The sequence below is a fragment of the Mirounga leonina genome, unplaced genomic scaffold (genome assembly GCF_011800145.1).
Source record: "Mirounga leonina isolate KUSES-001 unplaced genomic scaffold, KU_Mleo_1.0 Mir_171, whole genome shotgun sequence".
Lineage (NCBI taxonomy): Eukaryota > Metazoa > Chordata > Mammalia > Carnivora > Phocidae > Mirounga > Mirounga leonina.
In genome coordinates, this window is record NW_023270436.1 from 18,051,785 (window position 1) to 18,079,610 (window position 27,826).

Consider the following 27,826-nt stretch of genomic DNA (forward strand, 5'->3'; position numbering starts at 1 on the left):
TGGGATAACCAGCAGCTCCTGAGGCCCTTGCAGGGAGCGGCCGCCCTGGCACAGCTGTCTGGGGCTCGCACGTGCTCCTGGTTTGCGCTCAGAGGGTGGGCACAGCTCCCAGCTGGGCTCTGGCCGCCAGAGGGGCGGGTCGTCCCCGGCGGGCCTTGCCACCAGCCACCAGCCACCAGCCGGTCCCCGGCTGGCAGGCAGGGGCAGCCTCCTCTGGCGGCCCCCACTCCACGCAGCTGTCCGCCCCCGCCCTTGGCCAGCCCAGTTTCCTGCCCCTCCCTCCCCCCCCCCGCCCTCTCTCTCTCTCTCTCTCCTCCCTCATGCTCTCTCCTCCCTCCAGCTGTTTCTCTGGCAGAGTTCTGTCCCATTCAGGACAGCAGCCCCGGCGAGCGAGGAGCTCAGGACAGCACGAGGTCTCCCGGAGAGCCTCCTGAGGGCTGAGGCTGTTCTGGGGGGGGGGAGGCTGCAATCCGGGGGGCTCCAGAGCATCTTGAACGAATGGACGGACTGCCTTCTGGGCACACAGCCAGAGCACAGTGTGGCCGAGAGAAAGAAGTGGGGCCACACGGGTCCCCTGCACATCCTCCAGTGGCCTGAAGTCCAGGGGAACCCTTGGGAAGACCCAGGCGGAGACCAGCCACAAGGTATCACACTTGGCTTTGACATCGTCTGGAGGGGCCAGGCAAGGGGGATACTCGTAGAGAGAGGAGGCCTGTGGTTCTGCGTAACATTTAATGTTGGTCATAATGAAAACATGCTTTTTCAGATTTCCGAAGTAATGCATGCTAATTGTAAAAAACAGCAGGGTCACCCTATTTTTAAAAAGCAGCGAGCTCCGTGTTTTCCTTCATGACTCCACCCGAGCTCACAGCTACGAGGCAGGTGTTTCCCTCTCACAGGTGTCCTCGTTTTACAGGGGAGTGAACCAGGGCTCAGAGAGGGGAAGGCAGTGGCTCAGAGCTGCAGAGACAGTAAGCCGGGGGTTGGGGGGGGTGGTGAGGGGAGGTTGAGATTGGAACGAAGCCCACAGCCCACTGCTTTGGCCCCTGGGCTGTATCTCTGTACAGAGACTCAGGAGGAGGTCCTCACCCAGAGGTGGCCTTTCGGGGGGCTCTCTCCGTCGCCCCCACACTTGCTTGCCCACCAGTTTATCTCTGATGTTTCTTGAGTGCCTACAGATGGAGAAGACACATCTAAGTATGTAGGTGTGGACTCACGCTTCCAACATCTTGTTTGGCAGCCTCCCTTGTCTTGCACTGCAGACTGTGAACTCCCATCTATGTTCCTCCAGGATACATTTTAATGGCTGCATGGAAAGGCTATCTTGGGATTTATGTAACCATTCCTCATTGTGGTTGCTTGCTTCTTCCTCTTCTTCTTTTCTCCCCCATGATTACAAATGTGCCATGATGACCCGCTCTTGTACATTATCTTTGCATGTCTGACCTATGGATACTTTTCCAAAGGCCAAATCGCTGAGTCAAAAGTGTGCCTGTTCTTAAGGTTTGTGAGGCTTCTGGCTGCTTCCCTCTGCATTTCTTTATTAATGCTGATCATCCCTTGCAAGCTCGTTGTTCGTTTTTCTTTTATGATTCTACTGTTCAAATCCACTCCCACGTTTTTTCTGTTGGCATGTTTATCTTTTGTTGATTTTTAAGAGTTCTTTATATAGGAAGGATGGGAACCCTTTGGCAGTGCTAGCTGTTGAACATACCCCGCACTCCCCTCTGCTTCCGGCTAGCACCTGAGCGCTGTGCTACCGTTTAAATGAGTACACCGTAAAGGCTAGCCTTGAGCGAAGTTATACACAGCACATGATAATCCAGTAACTGCTGCTTGAGATAAGTCTGATCACTCAGACCAGCCTGTGGTTCAGATAGGCCAGTGAGGAGGTGGCCAGGTTTGGGGTCTGTCTTCTTTTTCCAGTAAGAGGCCTGATCCCCAGCCTCCCTATTGGCAGCCCCTGCTTCCTTTTGAAGAGTGATCTTCCCTGTGGTTCTTGCTGTCACTCTTCCTTCCTCCAAACTCCAGTGGTGGGAGGAGGGCTACTTGGCATTTTCTCAAGAAAGAAGGCTTAACTTAAACCAGGGATGCTCAGGCGGTGGGGTGTCAGGCACTGAGAAGCCCAAGGGGAGAGTTCTTTCTTGGTACCCAGGGACCTTCTCTGGACTCTGCCAAAACTTCAGGGAATAGGTAAAGTTGACTTTGGGCAAGTCACTCCCCTCTCTGGCTTGACCCTTTCTGAGAGGTCCCTGTCTCTGTGCCCAGTCTTGTCTGTCTCTCCTGCTGGCCTGGGAGCTCCTTGAGGCTAGACTTGGGGTACTTACTCTCCTCTCTGTATCCTCAGTGGGTGCTCGGTAAATGTTCATTGAATAAATAATCAGGCCTCGGTTTTGCCATCTGTAAAATGGGATGGGTGAGTCGGGCAAAGTCTCATCCCTTAGATGTTTCCTTAATTAACTCCTCTCAGTTGGCAAACCACTTTACTGCCATGATTTTCTTGAATCCTCACCATGGTTGCATGATAAAGATATTATTACCATGCCCATTTTACAGATGAGGAGACTGAGGCCCGGGGAGGGGTTCTGAAGTTAGACGTCCACGAGAGCCACCATCGTGGCTGCAGAGTGAGTTCGTTTAGGTAAGTTTGAACCCGGTCTGCCCCCTGCCAGCTGAGTGACATGGAACAAGGTATCTGTATGCTCCAGTTTCCTCATCTGTAAAATGGGAATATCATAAAGACTAAATGAGATCTCGCACGTGGAACGCTTAGCAGAGGGCCTGTCATGTCGTAAGGAGCTCCAGAAACATTAGCTGTGATTCTATGATCATTTCTATACCACCTGCCATCTATACCATTGACACCCATCCGAGCCAAATAGAAATTATGATTAATTTCTTCACCAGTGGGTTATTAATGCTCAGGTTCCCATCAGGGTACAAAAAACCCTCAGCGCCGGTCTCACTCGCTTTGAGCTACACTGCATGAGCGTGGTTATCACTGCCAGTAATCCCTGCCAGTTTCAAGGCTGCAAAGTAGACTCGGGGCTTCTCAAAGTGCGATCGTGGGCATGCTGGCATCGGAACGATCATGAATAATATCATTCATGCCGAATAACCATGAGTATTTCCTAAGGCTTCAGTTTGTGCCATCAGAATCCCTGAGGGCGAGGTGTGCGAGTCTGCATGTGGCGCCAGCTCCCCAGATGATTCGGATGCACCCCAAAACTTGAGGGCCGCTGAGCTAGAGGATGTGGACATCTTTTCTGTTTGCCTTTTGTCCAGGTTTCTCCGTTGCTTATTGCACACAGAGGTTGATTTTTTTTCCTTTCTAAGCAAATATCTATGTACGTCTGTGAGTCTGCATGTCCTGTGTCAGCAGTTGAGGCCAGGAGGTCTGGTGCAGAAGTGAAACTTTATCTTGTAGCACCACAGAAAGTCAGAGCGCGCTAGCCGTCACCCAGTGTGTGGGCTTTGGAATTATTTTAAGAAGCAGAACTCTTTTGTCCAATGAAAATATAGGGAGGATGGCGATTGGAAAACGGATATAAGGCATGTTATTCTAGTTGAAACAGAGGTGGAGGACTCTGGGCCGCCGTTCACGGAATGTCACTCTTAGAGCTCGGTGGGGCAAGTTGAAAATGGCAGATCTACTCCAGACTGATAAGAGACCAAACTTTTGGAGCTTTGTGGAGTTTGCTACGTGAGCTTAGGCAAGGTGTTCTCACTCTGTGGCCATAAACATCTCATTTGTGAACAAGGAGATTGAAGGTTGTATTAGTCAGGGTAGTAGCTGCAGTAACAAATAGCCCCAAACATGTATAATGGCTCAAACAAAACAGACGTTTAGGAGAAGGCAGGTGTTTCTGCATGGGGGGAGGTCCTCTTCCATGCGTGTCCCTACTGTCCCCTTGGACATCACTCCTAATGAAAGAAAGCATGGAAGTGTGGCACGTTTGCTTCTTCACTGCCCTCTGCCACATGGGAGAACTAGTCCTGTGGCCAGTCTAGTCGCAAAGGAGGTTGGGAAATGGAGTTCTTGGCCAGGTGGCTCTTTCCCAATGTCTGCTATATGCTGTGGAAGGGGAGAATGGATTTTTTGTGGACAGCTAGTTGTCTCTGCCACAAATTTGGTATCCTCTTGGGTCTCTCCCCTTCTCTTGATTTTAAGTCTAAATTTTCATTAACATGGTGTTAACAAGGTGATGTTGGATCCACAAATACTTTCCTATCCTCAAGATAATTCCCATCAGATATACTGAGTAAATAAATGCCCATGCTCCAGACCCGTCACCATGGGTTTCCCTGGAACTTAGGCAACTGCCATTCTCTTTCCCTCCTGGAACAAGCATAACAATTTTATTGAGCACAGCACACTTCCTGGAGCCCAAGGCTTTCATATCCAGTATCGCCCTACAGCCCTACCTAGAAAGGCTCCATGATTATCATCCCCATTTCATAGATGAAGAGAATGAGGATCAGAGAGGTAAAGGGACTTACCCAAGGTCACATATCTCATAAGCAAAAGAGCTGGGATTTGAACTCAGAAAATCCTACTCCTGTCCTAGGGTGGCATCGCACGTTGGATGTGTGTGTGCAAGCCCATATGTGTGCATGTGTGTGCATGCGTGTGTGCGTGCGTGTGCATGTGTGTGGTTAGGGTAGGGGATTTCCTTGGGCTGTATTCCCCTAGGGCTGGGCATGAGGAAGTAGAGGTGCAGGAATCATTGTCCATACCCTTAGCATGGGCCGAGCTTGCCGGTCATAAGGCAGCTGGGTGGTTGTCCTAGCCTGGGGGAGCTCAGTATATCTAAGTATGACAGCCACTGACCAGAAAAAAGGGAAGGGGAGTAGGACCTGGGCTCCTAGTTCTCAGTCCAGAACTCATCCTTGTTCCCCTGGGCCAGGTCTGGGATGCAGGGAAGGCACCCTCTGGGTTGGCAGTCACTTTGTGCTGCCTGTGGACGTCAGGACAGGCTGGTTTCCGGCAAAATTAGGAAACCCGTTAATTTACTTCTCTTTTGGAACTTCTGGAGTTTTGCAGTGATGGGCACAACAGGATCGAGAAAACAGAATTTCTTGCCCTGCTGGGTGGAATGGAGAGGTGGTAATTCTACCCAGTGCTGTCCAAGAAGGAAAGAATATGTGGTCACAGACTCCACAGCCAGTTGCTCTAGACTTTAGAGCCCATCTCTGCCCCCTAATCTCCTATCATCTCGTGTCCTCCTCTGTAAGGTGGGTGTGCTCTTAACGCCTCCTTCACGGCATCATTAGGGAATAACATGAGTTAATATACATAAAGCATGGCACGGCACGTGGTCAGCTCAGTGAAGACATTTCTATTTTTATTCTTAGGAAAGCAGGCATGGAAGTCAGCCTTTGCACATCTGGGTCCCTATGGCAGTCTGGCACCTAATGATTTTGGGGTCCCCAGGCAGGAAAAGGTCATTTTGGCGCGTCTCTTGGCTTCATGCTTTGCCCCGTGGAGAGTCCTGGGCTGGGGGTGGTGGGGGAGGCTCAGGCCTTGTCCCATCCCTCGTGGCCACTCTGCAAGCTTGGAAGTACCAGCAGCTGACTCAGCAGGGGGGTTAGTGGCTACGCAAGCAGCATGTCAGAATCAGTTCTGCTTTCTTGAGGTTCATGACTCGGGTCCTCTGATCCCAGCCCTGAGGGTGGCTCTTATGCAAGGAGATGGTTGGGCAGGGCAACTGGGGCAAGAGACCATGGCTAGCATGTTCAGGTTTTCCCTCTGGGAGCCTGGGGCCGGAAGACAAGAGAGCTGGGTTTGGCGCCAGCCACCTGGGTGAGCTCAGGTGAGCCCATACCTCTTGAGCCTCAGTTGCTCCCTGTCTCAGCGTTGTGGAGAGCCCATCTGCAGCACTCAGGAAATGATCAGGGGTGACGATGAAGGGTGGGGGAATGTTCAACACACACCCATCCCTTGTTATCTGGATTTGTTTGAACGGTTGTCAGAATCTATGAATTCTTGAGTAGGAGCCTCCTTTCAGAGGCTCCAGGGGAGAATCCACCCCCTCGCCTTTTCCAGCTTCAAAAGGCTGTTCAGGGGCACCTGGGTGGCTCAGTCATTAAGTGTCTGCCTTCGGCTCAGGTCATAATCCCAGGGTCCTGGGATCAAGCCCCGCATCGGGCTCCCTGCTCAACAGGAAGCCTGCTTCTCCCTCTCCCACTCCCCCTGCTTGTGTTCCCTCTCTCGCTGTGTCTCTCTCTGTCAAATAAATAAATAAAATCTTTAAAAAAAAAAAAAAAAGGCTGTTCACACTGCTGGATCCACGGTCCCTTTCTCCATCTCCAAAGCCAGCAGCAGTGTGATGAGTCCTTCTCACATGGGATCGCTCTGACTTTCCTGGCTTCCTCTTTCATTGACAAGGACCCATGTGAGGACGCTGGGCCCACCTGGATAATCTGCGATAATATCCCCCATCTCAAGACCCTTGACTCAATCCCAGCTGCAGAGTCCCTTTTGCCATGTCAGGTAACGTATTCTCAGGTTCTGGGGGTTAGGACATGGGCAGGCATTATTCTGCCTACCACAGTAGGGGACATCTCGAACACTGATCTGTGTCTGTTTCCTGAATTTGGAAATTGAGAGTTGAGATGGCCGCCGTTGTAGTGACAGCTGGCTCAGCAGGGCACTGACCAGTCAGAACCAATGTGAGCATGAGCCGCTCATGAGGCTGTCCTGGGGTGTATGGGTGACCATCAAGCCTGACCGAGTCTCCGGGCTTTGGCGTCATTTGGGCTGCATTCAAATTCCTGCTCCACTACCTACAAACCCTGTGGCTCTGAGCAAGTGAGTCTTCTCATCTGTGAAATGGGATGGCACTCTGCCTTTGATAAGGGTGGTGGTTAGGAAGAAATGAAGGTACCCAAGTTGAGTGTAGAGCATGGTGTCTAGAACCTGGTAAAGGACTCAACATGAACTAGTGATCTTCCTGGTGATTGGGCCTCTCCATCAGGCCCTGGTGATTTCTAGACAGGAGAACCCTTCTGTTTCTGCCCCGTGCTAGGGAGAAGTGCTAGCCTGGCTCATGGGCTGTGGGTACCCTCAAAGAAAGGGGGTTCATTGTTGGGAATGTGTGTGCCAACTCACACTTGAGTTGTGGGAGGGTGGTACCAGATGCCCAGCCAGGCTTGTGTTCAACTAGAAGGTTCTCAGGCTCTGAGATGGCTCCAGGGAGGGGCTATCTCATCCCCTCACTGCAAGACCCTGCAGCTCCCTGTTCTGTTGTTCTACCCATGGGGCTGTTTCCTCCAATTCTGTCTCTTCCTGAGTTTCTGTTTCTAGCTCTGCTCCTGACTGCTCCACCCTCTCTGAATTGTCTTTTGAAACAGCCCAAGTGGGCCCACTGGATTCATTTTGTCCTAGTGGGGTTCCGCTTTCTTCTGATGGATTAATCCCCTCTCAGTCTGGTACCTTCCTATCCAGTAGACCCAAGAAAAATCTTGAATTGACATTGAATCGAATTGACATTGGACTTGACATTGTCTAGTCCAGGGATGGAGCTCTACACTCCTCACTCACAAGCCACGGCAGACAGGAATCTGTTTCAAATATTTATCTCTGTGGTTCAAACCACTCCAAAATGTGGTGGCTTGAAATGACTTCTTTGTTCACATTTCTGTAGCTGGGCAGAATTCTGCAGGGATGGTCCATGTTTGTTCCACATGGTATCCATCGGATCCCTTGTGGGCTGCATTCAGCAGGGAGCTTGACCAGGGCGGGTCCAGTTAAGATGGCCTCATGGCCTGCTGGGACTCATGCTGCCTCTCCGCACATGGCAGCACTCCCTGGACTTCTCTACCTGGAGGCCCAGGGCTCTGGGAGAGTGACCAGGCCTCTTGAGATCTAGGCCTGGGGTTAGCAAGCATCACTTCTGCCACATCCCGTTGGTCACAGCACGTCACCAGCCCAGCCCAGACTCAAAGGGAAAAGCAAGAGAGTCCACCTCTTGATGGGGGGAGTGATGTGCATCTGTGGGAAGGGGGTGATATTAGGGCCCATCGGTGGTGACAAGCTATCAACCACATTTGACCTTAAAATTCGATGGATGACAATGGTCATCTGAGATAATCATGTGTCATTCTTGAGTGTCTTAGTCTGTTGGGGCTGCTCTCACAAACTACCAGAGACTGGGTGGCTTGTAAACGGCAGAAACTCATCATTCATAGTTCTGGAGGCTGGAAGTCCAGGGTCAGGGTGCAGACATGGTCAGGTTCTTCTAGGCTGCAGATGGCTGACCTCTCGCTGTGTCTTCACAACAGTGAAAGAGGTTAGGGAGCTCTCTGGGATCTCTTTTATAAGAGCACTAATCCCACTCGTGAAGGCTCCACCCTCATGACCTCCCCTCCCAAAGACCCTGCCTCTCAACGCTGTCACATTGGGGGTTAGGACATCAACATATGAATTGGGGTGCAGGGGGGGGCACAAACATTCAGACCATAGCCCTGAGTATGGGTTAGTCCACCCTTTCACTTCTCAAATGGAGAAAAAAGCTTGAGAAAAGGAGAGGGACTTGTCTAAAGGAGCCCATGAAGGTAATGAAAGAGTCAAGACAGAGCCTCCGTGCCCCCCCACCAATATTTACTGAGCACCTACTGTGTGCCAGGAGCGTGGGATCCAGGGAGAGACCAGCCCTGCCCTCAAGGGGCTCCCAGTCATGTGGGAAGACAAGTATGTCAACAGAGTGGGGTCCCTCTAGCTGGAAGTTTGGCTTTAATGGCCGGGCACACGGGGCCAATTGCTTCTGGGTCATGATCGCCCATGACATTTTCCTCCATCATCCGTTCAATACAGTAGGTGAACCCTGGCCATTTGATTGAAAGCATATTGTCGGGGGTTTTTCTGTGTTTTTACAAATTTTATGTATCTTTTTGAGAGAGAGCACTAACGGGGAGAGGAACGAGGGAGAAGGACAAGCAGACTCTGCGCTGAGCACGGAGCCTGACTTGGGTCTCGATCCCACAACCTGAGCTGATACCAAGAGTTGAGCACTCAACCACCGAGCCACCCAGGCGCCCTGAAAGTGTATTGTTAAATACATTCAGTGTGCAAAGTACCTACAGGGGCAAAGAGCTTTGCTGGGGGTGTCTTTGCTGGGGAAGTCCGGAAATAGCACCTCGAGAAGAAAGTGCGGATTTGAGCTGGTTCCAAGGATGAGTTGGTTTTGGACGAGGCCTCTAGTTGGCTAGAGCAGAAGTTGGCCAGAAATAAAAGATATTTCAGGTGGGGAGAGCAGCATGAGCAGAGATTTGGAGGCTTGATGAGCCAGGGGTGTCTGGTGTGGTGGGCGGAAGCAGGGAGTGGCCGGAGGGAGTCTGGACGCTCTGCAGGGTCTTGAAGATCCCACCCAATTTTCTGGGTGGTCCAAGGCTGCCCTATTTCACCAGAGCAGCATCCTGTTGTCCTGAGGCTCACTCTCTCCAAACTCAGTTGCTTTAAGCTCAAACGTTAGAACAATTGAAAATTCCAGACAAGCCCAAACTAATTGAGTTTGAGATTCCAGCTTGGCAGAGGGCCTGTCGGTTTGTGGCTCTAATCTCCTGGGTCGTCTGGTCCAGAAACCAGCTCGGAGAAGAGAATATTTCTTTGCACTGGTGGCTTTTGTGACTGAATGATGGGTCCCCTCTCCTCCCGTGCCCAGGACTTGCTGACAGATGTAGGCGCGGAGCTTGGGGGAAAACAAGGTGTTTCCTCCAGGGCTGAAGAAAGTTGATTTAGGCTGGCACCTGTGGTCAGCCTGGGACTTGTTTACTGCAGGGAGACTTTGCCAATGCCCTGTTAGAGCCGGACTGAGCCGGGCTGGGCACTGAAGGGTCCACGGGCCTCCCAGTGGCAGGGGAGGTGGAGCTGACTGGCATCAAGAGAGAGTCTTCGGGGAGTACCGGCCATTTGCAGTCTCTTTTATGGCAGAATTGACTCACAGGGGGCTTCTCCAACTGTCAGGGATTTGGGTCATGAAGAAAAAGGGCGTCCCTTGAGTCAGAATGGGATGGCCACCTGATGGGTAGAAGCAGAAACTCTGCCCGCTCACAGACCTGTTTTGAAACCCATTTCTGCTGCTCGCTGGCTGTGAAACCCAGGAAAGATCACTTAACTGCTCCGTGCCTCAGTTTCCCCCACTGTAAATTGGGGATCACCGGGGTGTTACGCGGCTTACGTGAGATCATGCGTGGCCCAGAGGTGGGGCTGAAAAGCACTGTGGCCTCTGCGTGAGGGGGCCTGGCTCCAGTGGCGCAGAATGGTGTGGGGTGGGGGGGACCGGAAGTCCCGAGCCAGGAGGGGCCGGTGCGGACTGTGCCAGGGTCATGCTTTGCCCCACACTTTCCCCCCCGCTTCCTGCCTTGGCCCGAAAACATGGCAACACTGGGTGGGGACCTTGAATCGTCAGCCTCTCTTCTCCTGGGGGATGCGGGGCCTGTCTGGCCTCAATGGGCCTTTTCTTTTTCTGGTTCCCCCTCCCCCACCTGTGAAAAACGTCAGCCATGAAGGAAATCAGGAACAGGGCTCTGGGGAAGGGCAGGGCGGCTGCCCAGAGCCTGGCTAGGCGATGCCCCTCACCTCGCCCTCACCGATTCCTGGCGGGCCTGGTGGTGAGGCCACTGCAGAGGCTGGGGCCCCGGGGCCTCCTCCCCATCCAGCCTGGCTGGCCCCGGCTCCATGCTCTCTGTTCGCTCCACATTCTCGGCCCTCTCCCAGAGCTGGCATCTCCCGTTTCTGGGGAAGCCAACATCACCCAAAGATCCTCCTTCTAAGAGTTTCCTGGGCTGTGTCCCCTGCCCTAGGGGACAGGTGGCTTCCACTGGCTGAGTCCCTGCTGGGCTTCTGCGCTATCCCACTTCCTGTCTTTCAGAGTGTCTTCTGGGGCCAGTAGGCAACCCCCAGCCTGTTTGCAGCCATACTTTCCCGTCCAGGGTGAGGCTCAGTGAGGTTGGTCGGCTGCCTAAGGTCACACAGCTGCTAGCCAAGGGAGACGGGCCCCTGATGCCACCTCCTCTGCCTGCCTGTACCCGTGACTGCACCCCACATGGCTCTTCCTATTTGCCTGGCCCCTTTGTCCAGAGTCTACATACCCTCCTCGTCTGTGATTTCTAGGCCTTTCTGCCTTACCTCTGCTGCAGACCCTCCCTGTTCCAGTTAGGCCTGTCTCTTCTCTCTTCTTCCTTTTTTTTTTTTTTTTTAAATCAAATGCCCTGTTCCATCAGAAGCCGGTTTTCGTCCAGATGTCCAGTTGAAAACCAAAGCAATCAATTCTTTCACACTGAGATATTTGCAACTGATGACAGCTGGCGGGAGCGGGGCTTTGTGAGCACGATGGCTTAAATCAGCAGAGAATGTCTGTGCTGGTGGACATCCAGGCGCTGTGGACACAAAGTGAGGGGAGCTTCTCGGCCAGGGGTTTTCCCGGAGGCAAGCCAGCGGCGGGTCCGTCCTGCTCCAGAGACCCGAGGACAGGCGGTTAGAGTCAATTCCATAGAAGTGTGTATTTCCAACTTCCTCACACCTCCACCAGAGAGGACTTCTCCATTCTTCTTTTTCTTGTAGATGGAGTGGTTGGAATTGAGTTGATTTTTTTTTTTTTTAATGTGACGAAGCTGCACTTTAGCATAGCTTGGAGAAACAGGACCGGCCTGGGAGGCCGTGGGGACAAGCGTCGCAATCTTGGCACACCCCGTATCTACCAGAGCCTGGGGGCAGAGGTGCTTGCCACGGCCGTGTCCTGGGTCCTGGATGAGGAGCCTGGTGTCCCTGTCACCCTTCACTGGACTAGGAAAACTGTCTTCCCCTGTGCGGGCGTTGGCGGGGAGTGGGGAGAGGGGAGAGGCCGGGTGGTGCCAGCTGGGCTGGTGTAGGGCGAAGCCCGTGTGGTCCAGATGTGTCTGGAGAGGCAGAGGGGCCTGGCTGGTGGCATTTCTGGAATCCTTTCCTTATCTGTAAAATGGGGGCGAGGATGACACTGCCTCATAGGGTTTTTGGGGTGGGGAGATGGATGTAGGGGAGGACACTTTTGTGTTTTATCTTTTTTTTTTTTTTTTTTTTTGGTATTTGCCACAGTCAGCTGTTTAAAGGCAAGAATCTGGAATGGGGCGTCCACACACTGGGTGCACGCAGCTCTGGGGCCCGGTGCTCACTACATGCACAGTATTTGCAATTTTGCCACTAGCGATCCGGTCCGGTCCAGTCTGTGTCCCTAGTGATGGGGGGCCTTGGTAAGAAGCTCTGCCCCTTTCTGCTTTCTTGCGGAGGGGCTTTGGGCAAGTTGCTTCACCTCGTTGAAAGCCGTGTTCTCAAAAACTCGGGGTGTGTTGCAAGGGGCGTTGCGAGGGTGCAGGGGTGAAGTCGAAAGAGCTCCTGGCGCCAGGGCAGCGATACGCTTCTGGAACCATCTGAAACCATCTCTCTGGGCATCACCTGGCTCCTCTGGGGTGGTGGGGGCCAGCTAGTTTCTCCCCTCGATGTCGTATGGAAATGCTGCAGGCATCTCGGGACATTCAAGTTCCTAAGGGGGCTCTGAAACTCGTGGGGTTCTGGGCTCTGTCCCCAGACGTGGGGTGCAGAGCCAGGCCACTGTGAAGAGCTGGGTCAAAGTCTGGCTGGCTCCTGTCTTCTCAGTGTACATTCCTTCTCGCTCTCCCTCCTCCCCTCCTCTCTTCCCCTCCCCCTGCCCTCTTCCCTTCTTCCTCCCCTCCTCCCCTCCCCTTTCCCTCCTCCCCTCCTCCCCTCCCCTTTCCCTCCTCCTCCCTCCTCCCCTCTCCTCTCTCCTTTCTTCTGTAGCCAGTGTTCTAAGTCTTCCAGAGGTTGAGCGGAGCATCTTTGAGCAAAAGCAAGCGCTTACCTCAAGGTGAGGGAGGGTCCCCGAGGTTCCAGGTGCCGGCTGGGCTCTCGGTGGCTTCTTCTCTCTGGGAGTTGGCTGAGATAAGATGCCATGAAGAAAAGGTGTGGGCCTCAGTTGTCCAGGAAACCTGCCCCGGGCACCCCGCAGCCCTGCGCCCTGCACATCGTGGGCACCCCACAGCTGTTAGTGAGGGGATGCCCAGGCGAGCCCCAAGAGCAGAGGGGCACGCCCGCACACTCTGAGGACCAGGATCTGGAGCATCTCCTGAAGACCCCTTCCTTCCCTGAGGGAAAACTGAACCCTCACTGAAGTTATTTTGAGGTTGTGTGCCTATTTTTAAAACGTAAAATTATGTTGAGGGCGTATGCTTTGTTTAAAAAAGAAAAAAAGCACGGGAATTTTTGCATTCAGTGCCGTAATATTCCCCTGCATTTAAAGACAGAAATTGCGGCCCTCATAAATCTTTGGGTCAGTTCCGCGGAGCGGACCTTCAATCTGTACTCTGGTTTTCTGTTTCTGTGGCTCATTCAGAGAAATTTGGGGCAGGAAATGCATGGACTGTCAGGTTTGAGGGGGACACTGGCAGACAATTGAGTCTTCTTTCCCACCCCCCCATCTCTCCACTGTGTATTGAAGAAAAAGGCACAGAGAGGTTAAGTGACCTGCTCAGAGTCACACAGCTGGTAAGCAGCAGAGCTGGAGTTTGAAGCCAGAAGCCATACAGCTTTAACTGCAACACTTGCAAAGATGCCACTTGGGTGAGTCCTGTTCCCCTCTACCCTGCTGTAGCTGGGGCTGGGCAGCTGGGGCAGTTTCCTGGACAACTAAGACCCACTTCCTTCCAGGGCATCACCTCTGGTCACACTAAGCTCACCTCTGGTCACACTAAGCTCCCAGACGGAAGAACCACTAAGAACCCAGCTAGCACCTGGACCGTGAGGACCCTCCCACCAGGCACAGGGAAGGTTTTGCACAAAGATGCAAACTTTAGGATTCCCCAGCTGGAGTCCTGGACCTCTGGCCAGGGCTGGGTCCCTCTAGAGGAAATAGCCTGTGTGCCTTTTGTCTGAGGCACTTGGCCAGGCTCTCTCTCCAGGTGGTTTGGCTTTTGCCAAGTGTCCAGCCCTTGGCTCCAGTGCCGCTCTCTGTGAGCCAACTGTGAGTTGGCAAGGATCTGAGAACTCATTTCCAGAAGAGGAAACTGAGGCCCAAACATGGTGTCAGAGAAAGAAGCCTGGTGTCCGATCCTGTTTCTCCAGCCGTGTTGGCTCACTTGCTCAGGCAAAACCTATGCCCTGAACCCAGCTTGGGCTGAGTCTTCCCGGCTGGGCCAGAGGGTGCCGTCTAGCTCAAGGTCGCCTGGAAGATCCACATGCTCGTGGCTCGGAGAGAGAAAGAGATTTGTGTAGGTTCTCAGAAATTTAGGAGCAGAGTGGGTCTGGAAGCCATGTCGCCTACCTCCCCCAGCACCTTGTTCATTCCTCAGTTTCCCCAAGGCAACATTCAAGGCTCAGGGTTTGGACAGGAAAGACAGAGCGGCTCTTTGAAAGGTCTCAGTTTCCCCTGATGTCCAGCAGAGAGATTGACAACCCTAGCCCACTGGAACCTGTACGTGGTCAAGATTTTTGTTTTTAAAGATTTATTTGAGAGAGAGAGGTAGGCACAGGTGGGGCTGAGGAGGTCACATGATTGGAAAACACTGGGCCCTGGGCATGGAGGGGAAAGTTCCAGCAGCTAGAGCCAGAGTGGGACTGCAGAGCAGGGAATGCACCTGGCATATTATAGTTGCCCATGATTACTCAGCACACAACTCAGAGTCAGGGCAGTGGGAGGGGAAAGAGAAGACTGGGTTCTGAGTTGGATATCTGTTTCCCCAAAGCAGAGCCTGAGGCAAGGATTTAGGTAAATGTGAGGTACTGAGTAAGTTCTCTCAGGCAGGGTTGAGATTAGGGGGAGGTGAGTGAGGCAGGTCATGCAAGTTCAAAGTTGGGGTCCATCTTTGTTTAAAATTGTGATATTTTGTTCATCATGCATTTTACGCATTAGTTTCAATTTTTAAAAAATATGGAACGAGGCACGCCTGGGTGGCTCAGTCTGTTAAGCGTCTGACCTTTGGTTTTGGCTCAGGTCATGATCTCGGGATTGTGAGATGGAGCCCTGCGTCGGGCTCTGAGCTGATCTGGGCGTGGAGCCTGCTTGGGATTTTCTCTCTCTTCTCCCTCTCCCTGCCCCCACCACTCGCATGCACTCTCTCTCTCCCTCTAAAATAAACAAACAAATAAATTTTAAAAATATGGAACTAAAATATTATTTATTTTGATTAGTGAATTTGGGAGCACAATCTTAAATTTGCATTCAAGGACAGAGAAGGGGAGGAACTCAGCAAGGAGGTGGTCTCAGGTGGAGACTAGTTTCAGCCTGGTCCCATGGGGGACTCTGGAGCCTGAATTGTACTGCATGCCAGCTGGGGAGAGGCAGCCCCTGCTTAGCTCGGGGCAATTCTCAGAAAGGACCAGCTGTGAGCTGTGAGCATCTGGTATTCTCTGTAGCTGTGGGACGGGTGCCCTCAGCCAGGAAAGGGGATCTGAGCTGGGCACCAACATCCACCACAATACTGTTTTTCTTTGAGGGATGGCAGTAAAAAAAATTGAATCATTTATAAGTGCTTTTGGCTGTTGGACTGTGTTTCTTTGGCTATGAGTATGCTGAAGCTTCCAGGACCCAGTTCTATTCCTGTTATAGACTGGATGAATGTGTGAATGCTCTGGGGCAGGGAGTGCGTCCTGAGTTGGGGATGGGAAGGTGGGTGGAGCTGGTGTGGATGTGGGCATGGCCCATCTCAGCTGCTGGCTCCTTTCTTGGGAGGGTGGGAGCAGGGGACAGGAAAGGCCAAGTGGGTTAAGTCTCTGTGATTCTGGCCAAGGAAGGAAAAGCAGAGGGAGGAGGAAGAAGAAAGGAGGAAGGAGAGGGCTTTGCCCCCGGAGAGCCAGGCATGTAGTGACGGTCCTGGGAGGTGGCCTGGCTCTTCCTAAACTGGAAAGCTGAAGGAGTGGTAAGCTCTTGAGGCCTGGGATATTTAGTCCTGAGTCCCAGGGCCCTGGAGACGGCTGGGCTTCTTGGTGGAACTCAGGAGAAAGTACCACCACCAAGTGTGACATGCATCCCAGGGCTCAGGGCGAGAGGCACGGGGTTGGCTCCCTGACCACACCTTCCCTTTGGGATTTTAAGGTGACAGCAGGGTCCATATGTTCTTGCTCAAATTCGGCTTCTGCTGCACACAGTGCCTGCATGTATACCGTCAAAATTTTAAAATCTGAACTCAATCTGTACCCGCCTACTCCAGCTGTGTTCCTTGAACGTGCAGAACTCTGTCCCGCTGAACCTTGACATCTGCTCTGCTCCGGCCAACCTCACTCATCCTTCCAGGTTCTCTTCTCCCAGGTAGCCTTGCCTGACTTGGCAGCTGCAGTGGGAAACACGCCCGCGTGTTCTCCCAGCACGCGGGGCTCGCTGCCTTGTGCTTTCCTCACTGTGTGCCTCCCCTGCCTGGCTTCTCGGGGTTTCTTAGGAGTGGGAACTGTATCTTTGTATCCCCAGCTCTTTGCCTGGTGCCTGGCAGATCAAGCGTGCTCAGTAAGGTTTACTGAATGTATAAAAGAGAAATGTGTCATCTGTCCTCGATATTTATACCTTAGCGTGAAAGAAGCTCTGGGAGGAGTTTTGTTGTTTTGTTTTGTTTTATCATCAGACTCCCTTATGACTATACCACGTTCAGATCTGGGGCAGTATAATCATATGTCATGTAATCATAAGATCATAATCCTATTCAATAACATACTCCTTCTCTTATTTAATCCTCATACCACCACTATGAGGTATGTACTATTACTGCTCCATTTTACAGATAGGGAAAGTGAGGCATGGGCCATTTAAGCCACGAAGAGTTCTCATGTGTGGTGAGTGGCAGAGCTGGAATTTGAACTCAGGTGTTCTGGCTCCAGAGCCTGCTCCCTTCCCCGTGGCGTGTGGAGCATGGGTTTGGGTTCAAGTCCTGGCTCTTCCATATTGTAGCTGTGTGACCTTAGGCAAGTTGCTTGGCCCCTCTGAGCTGCTGTTCCCTCAGCTGTGAGATGGGGTTGGGAATCAGGGCCGTTGGAAGGTGGGAACAAAGTAAAGGATGGGAAGGATCCTGAGGGCTGACTCGTGGTTCCCACGGCTTGCTTGTGGCTATGCACTGTGGGAGCCCTTGGAAACCAGCCCTGGTGGAGACGTTGCCAGGGTTCTTGGTCGACGGGTGAGGAAGCCAGGAGCAGGGAGACCAAGACCCCTCTGTCAGCCACTTGGGGCCCTCCCTCTGGGAGGTAAGTTGGGAAGAAGTGAGAGCTCCACGGAGGGAGATGAGGACTCCAGCCTGTAAGTGGGATGGGTATCATGTTGCCTGCCAGGATTTGTTCTTCATGAGCAATGGGTGGAAAATTACCTTAGATTCTTTCCTGAGGGGACAGGGAGGCTAGGGCCAGTCCATGGAGGGGAGAGGTTTCTCTACACCCCAGGAATGTGATCACTGATTTATTTTAAAATGGAATAAAAACAGAAAACAACTTTCAGTAGATCGTGGCTTGGGGCTGCTCATGGCTGCCCAGCCAGGTCCAGAACATGACTCCTCAGGAGCTCAGGCTCTAGCCTCTGAGATGGAGACAGCTCTGGAAGAGGTGCCAGTTGGCTTGTCACTGCCCGGTTCTCTGTGGAACCTGCCTCCTCCAGCCTGACTGGCTCCTTCTCTGGGAACCCACAGGGTCCAGATCTACCCTCTGGAGTTGGCAAGGGGGCTTTGGGCACACATCTGTCTCTCTCATACCGTGGAGAGTTTCATACATCTGCAGACCCGTTCCCGATCCCTGACTCCTACGATGGCCCTGTGCATGATTGCTCTCTCCCTCTGATATATCTGGAAACTGAGGACCAGAAGCTGGAACAGCTGGGATGGTTGGGATAAAAACCAAGACTTCCCGACTTCCTGTGACACCTCATACCGCAGACATGGCTTGGGCTCTCTGCAGACTGACAGTCTAAGTGGCTCTGAAGCATTTTCTTGGCGGATTAAAACACAGCCCAGCCAGGGCAAAAGGAGGGCTGAAGACTTGTTTGCTCATCATAAAAGACAAGGGCTGGAGAGCCCCAGACAGTATTAGGAATAAGTAAGAAATGATACACACACAACATGATTGATTATAATATTGTAACATGTATACAATAATGAACTATAGTAGTAAGAGACTAGAAACAAGTCAAATGCTCAGGCCCGGGAGATCGGTAAATGATGGTAAAACAACAACAACAACAACAACAACAACAACAACAACCCAAAATGGAATACTACGCAGCCATCAAAAAGGATAGGTACTTTTTCTACATACTGATGTGAAATGATCTCCAAGTCGTATTGTCAGGTAAGAAAGACAAATTGCAAAGTAGTGTGTGTAGTTTACTACCTTTTATGCAAAACGGGAGAGAAATTAGAATATACGTTCGTATTTACCCAAAGAAACCCTGGAAGGGGATATGAGAAACAAAGAAAAGCTGATAGGTACAGAGGGGACTGGGCAGATGGTGGCAGGGTGGGAGCAAGGATTTGCATCCTAACTTTTTAATAATTTTAGATGGTTTTGAATGTCACCAATCAGATGAGAGTTGTGTTGCCAAGTCAAAAATTTAAGTTACAAAATCCGAGTGACAATCGTGCACAAATGCCCATTAGACTAATAATGAGTTATTATGAAGTATTATTTAAACTGTAATGCTGGTGACTCTTTACCACCATTATCCCCTTGACCATCATATGAACACATTTGGGGTTTTAAACCTAGCTTTACCGACTCCAGCTTCCTCAGTGTCACAGGGAGAGGGTTCTTCTGGCTCACTTTGAACCTAGCCTGAGAGGGTCCTATTTGGGTTTTATGCAGGGCCCACCCTTCCCTCTAACATCCACGTCATCTTGGTGGCCCCCTATGGGGGGGCCTGATGCTAATATCCAATGTCCAGTCAGGTCGAGTGGTCGAGTCAGGAGACTTGCTTGTCTCATGCCAAGAGAACCCTTGAACTCTTAAACCCTTGGTGAAATGTTTATAGGAAAAAATGTGTCCTTGTGGGCTCTCCCTGATGCTAATATCCAATGGACAGAGAGACTCTCTAGAGAAGATAATGACTGAAAACCCCTATACTCAGTTGAGAAAACAACCTGATAGGGCTTTTAGCCAGTCTTTTCTCTGCCAGGACCTCCGCAAACACCGCTCCCACCCCACCACCAAACAGCCCGTGTGTTAAATGATACTTGCTGTTTCCTGGTAAAATTAGCCAAAGACACAGACGAGCTCCCATTGCATATTCTGATCAGCGTGTGGTCCCCAGTTGCCAAGTGGCTCCAGCTTTCCATCCCAGAGCAGAGGCCCCTCATGTTTCTATGGAGCTCACACCTTGCTCCTAGCTCTCTGATCTTTGGGAATTTTGGAAATAGCCCAAGGCTGCCCTTATTATACTCTTAAGCAGGTGCCTAAATACAACAGAAAACACCCGCATGCCCTCTACTCTCCCAGCTGCTTTGGACCACCCCCCAGAAGGATGGCTGTTCGTGGGGCCCCTCCTCGGCCCATTCTGGGTGTAGGGCCTTCCTGGACCTTCTCAGGAGTTGGGCAGAGGTGGCTTTCAGCCTATTCCTCTTCTGTCTGACTCTGAATCTCTGTATTTGCTCTTAGTCTTTCTCCCTGCTCTCACCTTTTAGCTGCTTCCATTACCCTCTCTGTCAATTCTCTGTCTCCCCATTCCTGTCTCTCCCTGTCCGCCGCCTCCCTGTTCCTCTGTGTCCTCTTCCCTCTGGGTATACTTGGCTGCCCTGCCCTCCTCCCATCTCCTTCTGTGTCCACCACGGTATCATCCCCTGCTCCCTCCTCCCCACTGAGATTGCCCGCCCCACCAAACCCCTGCCCTGCTGGGCCTGCAGTGGAGAGGACTCTTCTCGCACCCCTGCCCCCAGAGCAGAAGGGCAGGGCCAGCTTCATGGGTGGGCCACCAGGGCAGCCACACAGGCCTCAGAAGGGCCTGAGCTTGGTTTAACACCCTGAAGTTGCTGTCTTAAAATCCTTAGTCCTTTCTGAATAAGGGGCCCGTGTGCTCACTTTGCACAGGGCCCTGCAAGGTACACGGCCTGTGCTGAGGGGCGTGGCCTTCCTGGGAGGGTCCAGTTTCTGGGCGAGCGCGGCTGCTCCTTATCTGCCCGCGAGTAACCACACCCAGATGTGCCCCCAGCTTCCAAGGCGCTCCCCTCAAGCGGTTGTCCTGCAACAAGGGAAGGTAGTTGCCAGATTCATTTCCATTTTGCAGAGGAGATAAGCCAGGGCTCAGAGAGGCCAAGTTCCTTGCCCCTGGGCCCACAGCTCGAGAGCCTGCACTGAAGAGAGCTGCCTCTCAAATCCAGGCTTTCAGGCTGAGACTGCAGGGCCCCCAGCAGGCCCCCTTCTGTCTCTGAGCCAAGCCTCAGTCTCTACATCTGTGGAGGTGGTGTGAGTAGCCATCCCTGTGCAGAGCCAATGGGTACCTAAACCCCGGAATATTCTGGATACAGGTGCCTGGCACGTACCTTTTTACATGGTAGCCCCAGCCTCTTCGAACCTCTGTTTTCTGTCTGCCAAGTGGGGATCATGGGAATGTGAGGACCCAGGTAAGTGCACAGGGCCCAGCACAGGTGGGCGGGCAAGGTCAGCACTCAGAAGCTTCTGGTCCTCCTCTCTCTGGGGCGGGGGGTGATTTGTGAGTAGGACATCCACATTGTCCAAACTGGGGCACTTTGAGAGTAAAAGTAGCACTCTTAATAAGCCTGTTGAGTTAAGAGGCACAAGCCAGGATGTAGGCGGCGCGAGTGTCTTTGTCAGCATCCTGGGCATGGTAACAGGCAAGCAAGCATCGGGGAGTGAGCAGAATCACACCCCGGGCCTGCCTCCAGCTGGTAGGCAGCATGGCTGGGGTCTAGCATTTTCTCCCTGGGAGAAACAGGATCAGGGAGGATGCCTTGAAGGCCACATAGTTCAGGCCTGCTCCCACATATTCTAGAAATGTCTTCAGAGGAAGCCAGCAATGCGTAAACCTGGATGTCTAGACACTCCTTCCCAGGCCCGGCCGGGGAAAGGGGCTCTTACCGAACTGCACTTTGGGGCAGGGCCACCAACTTAGAGGGAGGGCGCCGTATTCAGGCCCTAAGCATTTGGATGCCTATCCTAAAATGCGCAGAAACTTGAGGCTGTGTCCACGGTCAGGGTGTCCATGAGGACAGTGATCACCATATCACACCTTGTCCTCTCTGCAGGTACCTCTGGAGAAAGTCCTTCTGCCTCCTGGCCGCAGGAAGGCTTGCCATCCCCCGGAGTGGATTTGTTTTTAGCCAGGCGCACGTGACCGCTGGGACTGGGTTTTCCTTTCCGAGACTGTAAGTCTGGGAGTCCGCGGTATGGCCCACCCAAGCTAAGCATGTAGGACATTACTTATCATCTGCATTTTTCCCCTCAGCCCTGGCTCTGGTTTCTGTCTCCACCCACGTTCCCTTCCTCCTTACACTCTCACTTTTAATTTATGTTCCCCTGTATACGTGAGTCTTTTGAGATGTTTTTTTTCCCTCCCTTCTGGACCAAGTCAAAATATAAGCAAACAAACAGACAAACCTGCGAGCAAAAACATCCTGTAGCACTCCTCCTTCTGCCTGGAGAGAGAACGGTCCCAGCTGGTGGGGGCCAGAAGGCAAGGGGTTAAGAACGATGCAGAGGAAGTACTGGCCCACATTATAAGTGAGGAAGTGGCCCTTGTTGGGGAAGTGGTGGGAAGGAGGTGGCCAGCTTATCCTGTGTGATCCTGGGGGGCTGAACCAGGCTTGAGGTGAATATGGCAGGTTGTTCAGAGTTCAGTTTAGTCAAAAAAGGCAGAGTTTTCTAATGACTTGATGGGTTTTTCTAGAAGGTCTGCCAGGGGGCGGGGGTGGGGAGGAGAAAGAGGAGTGACCAGCTCTGGAACATGGCAGAACCCAGGGCGGGTTTATTTCTGATTCTTTTATTCCTGAGCGTGGACCTGAGGGGAGGTCTCAGGGGCAGGCTCTCCCCATTTCTGGGCAACGCTAAGACTTAGGCAATGTGACCGGCCGCAGGGCACCCCTTCACGACGTTGCCTGCGTGCTGGTTCCTTCTGCCCCTCTTGTCGCCCCGCGAGGTGAGCTCTGCCAGACACGAGTCTTTGCGCCCCTTGGTCTCTGCGCCATTCCCACACCTAGCCCGGCGCCTGGCACACCACAGATTTGTCACAGTAATCGAATGAAAAAACAGCTTCTGGTGGTGGGGCTAGGATTCCAACTCAGTATTATCTGCCTCCAGAAGTAGCTCTCTGTAAACAGAACAGCCCAGGGGCATGTGTGTTGGAGCGAGGCTACCTACGGAGGTGGACCGACCCATCCCGATTTGCCTGGAATGTTTTGGAAGTCCCCTCTACACCCTGCACTGGAGATCCCACGTAGTTTTTACATCGACAGACCTTGCAGATGAGGAGATGGCTCCATGGCCCAAGGTTGCAGGGCAGGCGTGGGGCCAGGCTGGCCTGGGCATCTGGCTTTGCTGCCCCCCGGTGGGGCTTAAGCCATAACCTGAGGGTGGCAGACCCCTCCATCCTAAAGCCTCTCCAGGAACGGCTTTGGAGAGCCTGGAATTTCCTCTGGGCTTCAACCAGCTGTTTTTTCCGTTGAGGGTGGAGGGGCAGTTTTCCCAGCAAGACCCTTCCTTAGGGCAAGGCTTGAGCTTTGCCTTGGGAAAGGTGACAGCGCAGTGACGGGGTCGAGGGGGAGGGCAGCCCGTTCCTCCTCCCCCCACGCCTGGGAACAGGGTGGGATCTCATACTCCACCGTCCTGGCTGCCGGCAGCGGCGCCTGGCTCTTTGGTCAGCTGCCTGGGCTGGAGCCAGGGAATTCCAAGGGGCCAGAACCTGCCTAGATGCCCCAGGGCCCCCTGTGTCCGGGGCTGGCAGCCTGGGCAGGGTGCCACTGGGCGGCTCAGGGCTCCGGGATCTCGCAGGGCGCCATCCGGCTGGACGGGCCTCTCCAGCCCCTGCCTGCCTGCCCAGGAACCTGGTGAGTGGCAACTGTTGTCCAGAGGTGGGTGAGTCCTGTCACCGAGGGCTCTTGGAGGTGGGATTGGGGACATGTGAGATGCGGTGACCCTGCCAGCCCTGGGCCCGGGGGGGGGGGGGGCGGTAAGCAGGCATAAGAACACAGGACTCTGTGCCCAGAGGAGTCTCCAACAGGCAAGTCACACAACGGCAGGGACAGTCACAGGGACCCAAAATATGAGCCTCGTGTCAGGGCAGCTCAAGTTCAAATCCCATCTCTGTCCCTTCCTTCCTGTGGGATCTTGGGCGAGTGGTCTTGCTTCTTATTACCTCAGTTTTCCGTATCTGCAAGATGGGAATGAAAAAGCCCACCTGGATGGGTTGTTCTGAGTGGAGGTACTGGGTACCCAGTTGGCACCTGAGACGTGGGAGTTAATGATGTCACACCAGCCTCTTGGTTTCTGTTACTCTTGGCCCAGGGCTGCGCCCCGAGACCGGAGACAGGAGAGGGCTTCTGAATCCCCATCGAGAAGCTTGCTAGTGAGATGTGAGGGAAGTCGGATGGACAGGAAGCGCTCGTCACAGCCCTGCAGTGGAAGGGCCGTCTGCCCCTCCGGATGCCTGGACATGCTGTGACAGGACAGAGGGACATGTTAACCAGCCTTGTGGATTGCTGCCAGGATCTGTTAGAACAGACCCAAGTTTCAGGTGTGGCTGGTGATCCTGATCCGGTTCCTTTCAGAGTCCAAGTTTCAACACCTGTTAAGTGGGGATAGTAATCCCCCCCACCCCACCCCCGGGGGCCTTGTATGGAGACGGGGAGATAAGGAAGGCCAGGCCCAGCCAGACGCCTGGCTGTCCCAGCATGAGTGTTCTCTTTCTTCTCGTTATCACTGCTGGCTGCTGGCTGTTCTGCCCGGATTCCTACAGAGTGCCCAGTGGGGCTGGGAGGAGCAGAGGGAACGAGACAGGGCCACCCCAGGCAGTAAGGGCCCCAGAGGCCTTGAACACCATGCCAGGGGGCACTGGGCTCCTGGTGTACAAGGGAACGGGTGGGTTTGGAAGGACTTGGGCTCCGCGATCCCTCCCCGCTCCCCCGGTAGCCCTCCTTGACCCTGGGCCCTGCAGCCCTGTCCTGAGTCAGTGACCCTAGGTTGCTGACATTGCCCAGGCTGGCCAAAGGGAACAGATACTGGTCTCACACTCAGGGGCCCTCTCTTCCTCTCTTTGTGGCTTTTCTGCACCTGGTCTCCTGTCCTGTGCTGCCTGGCCCCCCTCGGCATCCCCTCCCTGGAGCTTTGTAAGGTCAGCACTCCCTGCCAGCGGAGCTCCCACGTCTCCCTGTGTCCCGCCTCCCTGCCTTCCCTCCTGCTGTCCCCTGGACTGCCCTCTGCGATTTCCCCCTCCGCTGGCAGTGCTCCTTACAGATGTCTGCCACAAGCCCTGTAAGGTCCAAACTGCCCCCATTCTAATCCCACTTCTGCAGCTTCCTGGCTGGGCAGCCTCAGGCAAGTCACTTAACCTCACTGAGCTTCTCCTCCTTCATCTGTAAATGGGGCTAATAATAGTTCTAGCCTCCTGAGACTGACGTGGAGACTGAGCTAGTAACAGGTAAATGCCACACACGTAAGAAGCCTTCAAATTTATTGAACAAAATTTTTATGGAGCGCCCACCATGTGTCGCACACGATTCAAGGGGTTGGGGTGCAGCAGTGACCAGAACAGGCCACAGCCTCCGCCCTCAGTAAATGTCAGCTCTGATTTAGGGATCTATTTGCATGACTGCTTTTCCCACCTCCCTGCAAGGATGGGGATGGTGTCTAATTCTCTGCGCATCACACACCCAGCTCAGGGCCTGGTCTTGCTGGTGAAGGAAGGGCAGCTCTCCGATTTGGGGATTCCCTGGAGAGTTTAGTGCACCTGAGGGAGCCTCTTCCTTCAGCAGTGGACCTTGTAGGGTCAGGCAAGCAAATCTGTGAGGCCTCAGCCTCCCTCTCTCTCTCCCAAGCTGCTGCCATTTTGGATGGCCCCAAGCACTGTTTGCAGTGAGGTCCCTCCTCAACGTTGGGATATCAGAGCTGGAACAGCTGCGTGTGAGGCAGGGTTCCCTCGGTTGCAGGGGACAGTATCCCTACTCAAACTGGCTAAAGCAGGAAAGGAAATTCATTGGCTGGGGGGAACTCATCTGTCCAGCAAGGGTTTCAGGCATGGTTGGTCTCGCTCCATCTTTGAGGTCTGCTTCCTTCCTGTTGGTCTCGTTCTCTGTTAGAATCTGCCCAAGTGGTGGCAAGAGTCTCAGGGAAGGCTCTCATTGGCCCACTTCAGGCCCCTGTGCCCAATTCCTGAAGCAGTCATTGGTGGCCAGGGGGATGGGGTATTTTCATTGGCCAGGCTCAGAGCAGGGGCGAGGTCATCTCCTTCTAAGCCCCGCAGTCTGACGAGGGTGGGGAGGGTTGGCTTTCCACAAAGAAGAGATGTTCAGGCCACTCCCCAGAGGGACACATGAACGCGCCCCACCTGGGAGCAAGTGGAAGTCCAGAAGGTGTCTCTGGATTCCAGGGGCTGCTCATGGAAAGCTTGGGGTTTGCGGAAGGCTACCAGGAAGGGGTGCTTCTGGAGAGAAGGCCAGCATTTCTGTTGTTAAGGGAGTGATTTATATTTGGATTCCTTTCTGGGATCATACACCAGGAAGGAAGAAGGGAACAGACGTTGCTGGGCCCCTATTCTGTGCCACACACTGGATTAAGCTCTGTGTGCTTCATAACGCCAAAAGCAAGCATGGGTTTTGGAAGGAAACTCCGGAGGTAAGCAAGGAGGAAGAGAGTGGATGCCCACATCCCAATCCTGTTCCGCCCCTTCCTAACTACCTGGCCTCAGGCAGCTTGCTTGACCTCTCTGTGCCTCAGCTTCTTCATCTTAAAATGAGAGCAGTAATACCCACTGTGCTGTTATGGTCTAGATTATATGAGCTAATGGGTTGAAGTATTTAGAACAACGTCTGGTGCATTGTAAACTTCCAGTGAAAGTTAGTCATTGTTTTAGTCTGTCTTGGTGGCTCTAACAAAAATATAAACTGGGTGGCTTATAAACAACAGAAATGGACTTCTTGCAGTTCTGGAGGCTGGGAAGTCCAAGATCGGGGTACTGGCAGATGTGGCTGGTGAGGGCCTGCTGCCTGGTTCATCGACGGCTGTCTTCTCGTCGTGTTTCTGCAGATGGTGGAGCTGGGGATCTCTCTGTGGGGTCTCTTATGAAAGCACTCATCCCACTCATGGGGCTCCACCCTCAAGACCTAATCACTTCCCAAAGGCCCCGCTTTCTCATACACTCACATTAGGAATGAGGCTCCAACATATGAATTTGAGGGGGGACACGGTTTGCGCCACTCATTATCATTACTACTTTTACTGCAATTAATTGGGGGAAGGGGATAGAAAGTAGAACTCTTATGGTGGAATTCAAGGCATAGCAGCAGGGTTTACCAGGCGTCAGTTTGGGGAGGTAGGGGATGCCTTTCTGGAATCCAAAAATCAGACCCAGAGGCTGCTCCTTTAGCTGCATCCCTGCTCATCTCCTGGGGGGTCTTCAGACTTACCTGCCTCGCACACCTGTCCTAGGATGTGCATATTTTATAAGTTGCTGGTTCTGGCTGCCACTTGGCATTGCCTCTCTCTCTCTCCCCCTGCCCCCCATGCTGAAAGGCCCCAGGTCAGTGAGGCCCAGAAATGAGGAATCAGCATTGTCATGGCGACCAGACTTCATCTATGGCTTCAGGGGCTCTGGGAGCAGTAGATGAGTCTCAGTCCCTGGGACTGGCCAGTGTGGGCCCCTCTCCATGACCTGGCTTCTCCCATGAAGCCTCATCTGGGTATCTCTGGTCCCCACTTGTCTGCCCATCTAAGACCTTTCTTAGAGCGTTGGCAGTTGCCATGGAAACAGCTCTTGAGGCAAAACAGCCCACTTGGGCTGAGGAAAAATTCCTCAAGAAAATGGGGAGATTGCCAGATTCCCCAGCTCGCTGAGGGGGCCCCAATTCCTGGAGCCTCCAAAGACTGCTACTTCTGAATGGACCTGGAACTGGCAGATGGATCCTCACCCAGCTCACAGGGCTCCTTGCCTGTCTCCTGCTTTCAGTCTCCCCTCCTTCAGCACAGCCCCCGTATCAGCCGTATGAGTTAGAACTGGGGTCATTTCAGAAAGATGGACACCCCTCTGCTCAAAAACCATCCATGGCTCCCTATTGCCCCCAGAGGAAAGTCGGTGCCTTGCAGGGGTCTTCTTAACAGCCCTGTCTCCTGCCATCCCATTCCACACACTCTCACACCACACTTGATCAAGCCTCTGTGCCTTTGCACACAGTTCTCTCTGCACGGATGCCTCCTCCTTCCATGGCTCCACTTAGCAAAGGCTTTGCACCCTCCAAGCCTCAGCCCAAATGTCACCTCCGCCAAGAAGCTTCCCCTGATATCGCCAACCAGCTTCTCTGTGCTTTGTACAGAGCCAGGGTCACAAACTCGGCTGCCAGTGACCAGGAAGGGGACACAGTGAGTAATGTAGGGACTATGTCGTCACTTCTGCAAAAAGATCTGCACTCTCTCGTTACAGCTAAAAGTGAGAATGAATTGGCCCATCTTTCTTACCAGATCGCTCTGATTTCTACACCAGCAGGACCCAGGGCACGCTCTGTGGTGAACTGCCACTGACTCATGGCCCCACAGTCAAGGGAGTATTAGGGAGAGGTGGAGACGGCAGATAACCCCATCCTGTTTGTAATGCAGGCCAATATGGCTGGTTCGCTGGAAGTCTGGACTTTAGGTGCTCTGAGGAGGTGCCCCTCCTGG

General features: G+C 53.1%; 1 protein-coding gene across 4 annotated transcripts in view; it reads left to right on the top strand.

Annotated features, from left to right (window-relative positions):
* Positions 1–352: 352 nt before the first annotated feature.
* The window catches only part of CMKLR1 (chemerin chemokine-like receptor 1), a 45,608-nt gene continuing 18,134 nt past the window's right edge, over positions 353–27,826 (top strand). The window contains exons 1-2 of one of the 4 annotated variants that reach the window (XM_035017229.1): positions 353–644; positions 2,557–2,641. The gene's annotated coding sequence lies outside the window, so the exon portion shown is untranslated. Of the gene's footprint in view, positions 645–2,556; positions 2,642–20,379; positions 20,569–21,210; positions 21,331–27,826 lie in introns of those variants that run through there. The other 3 variants (XM_035017228.1, XM_035017230.1, XM_035017227.1) reach the window with 3 other exon arrangements.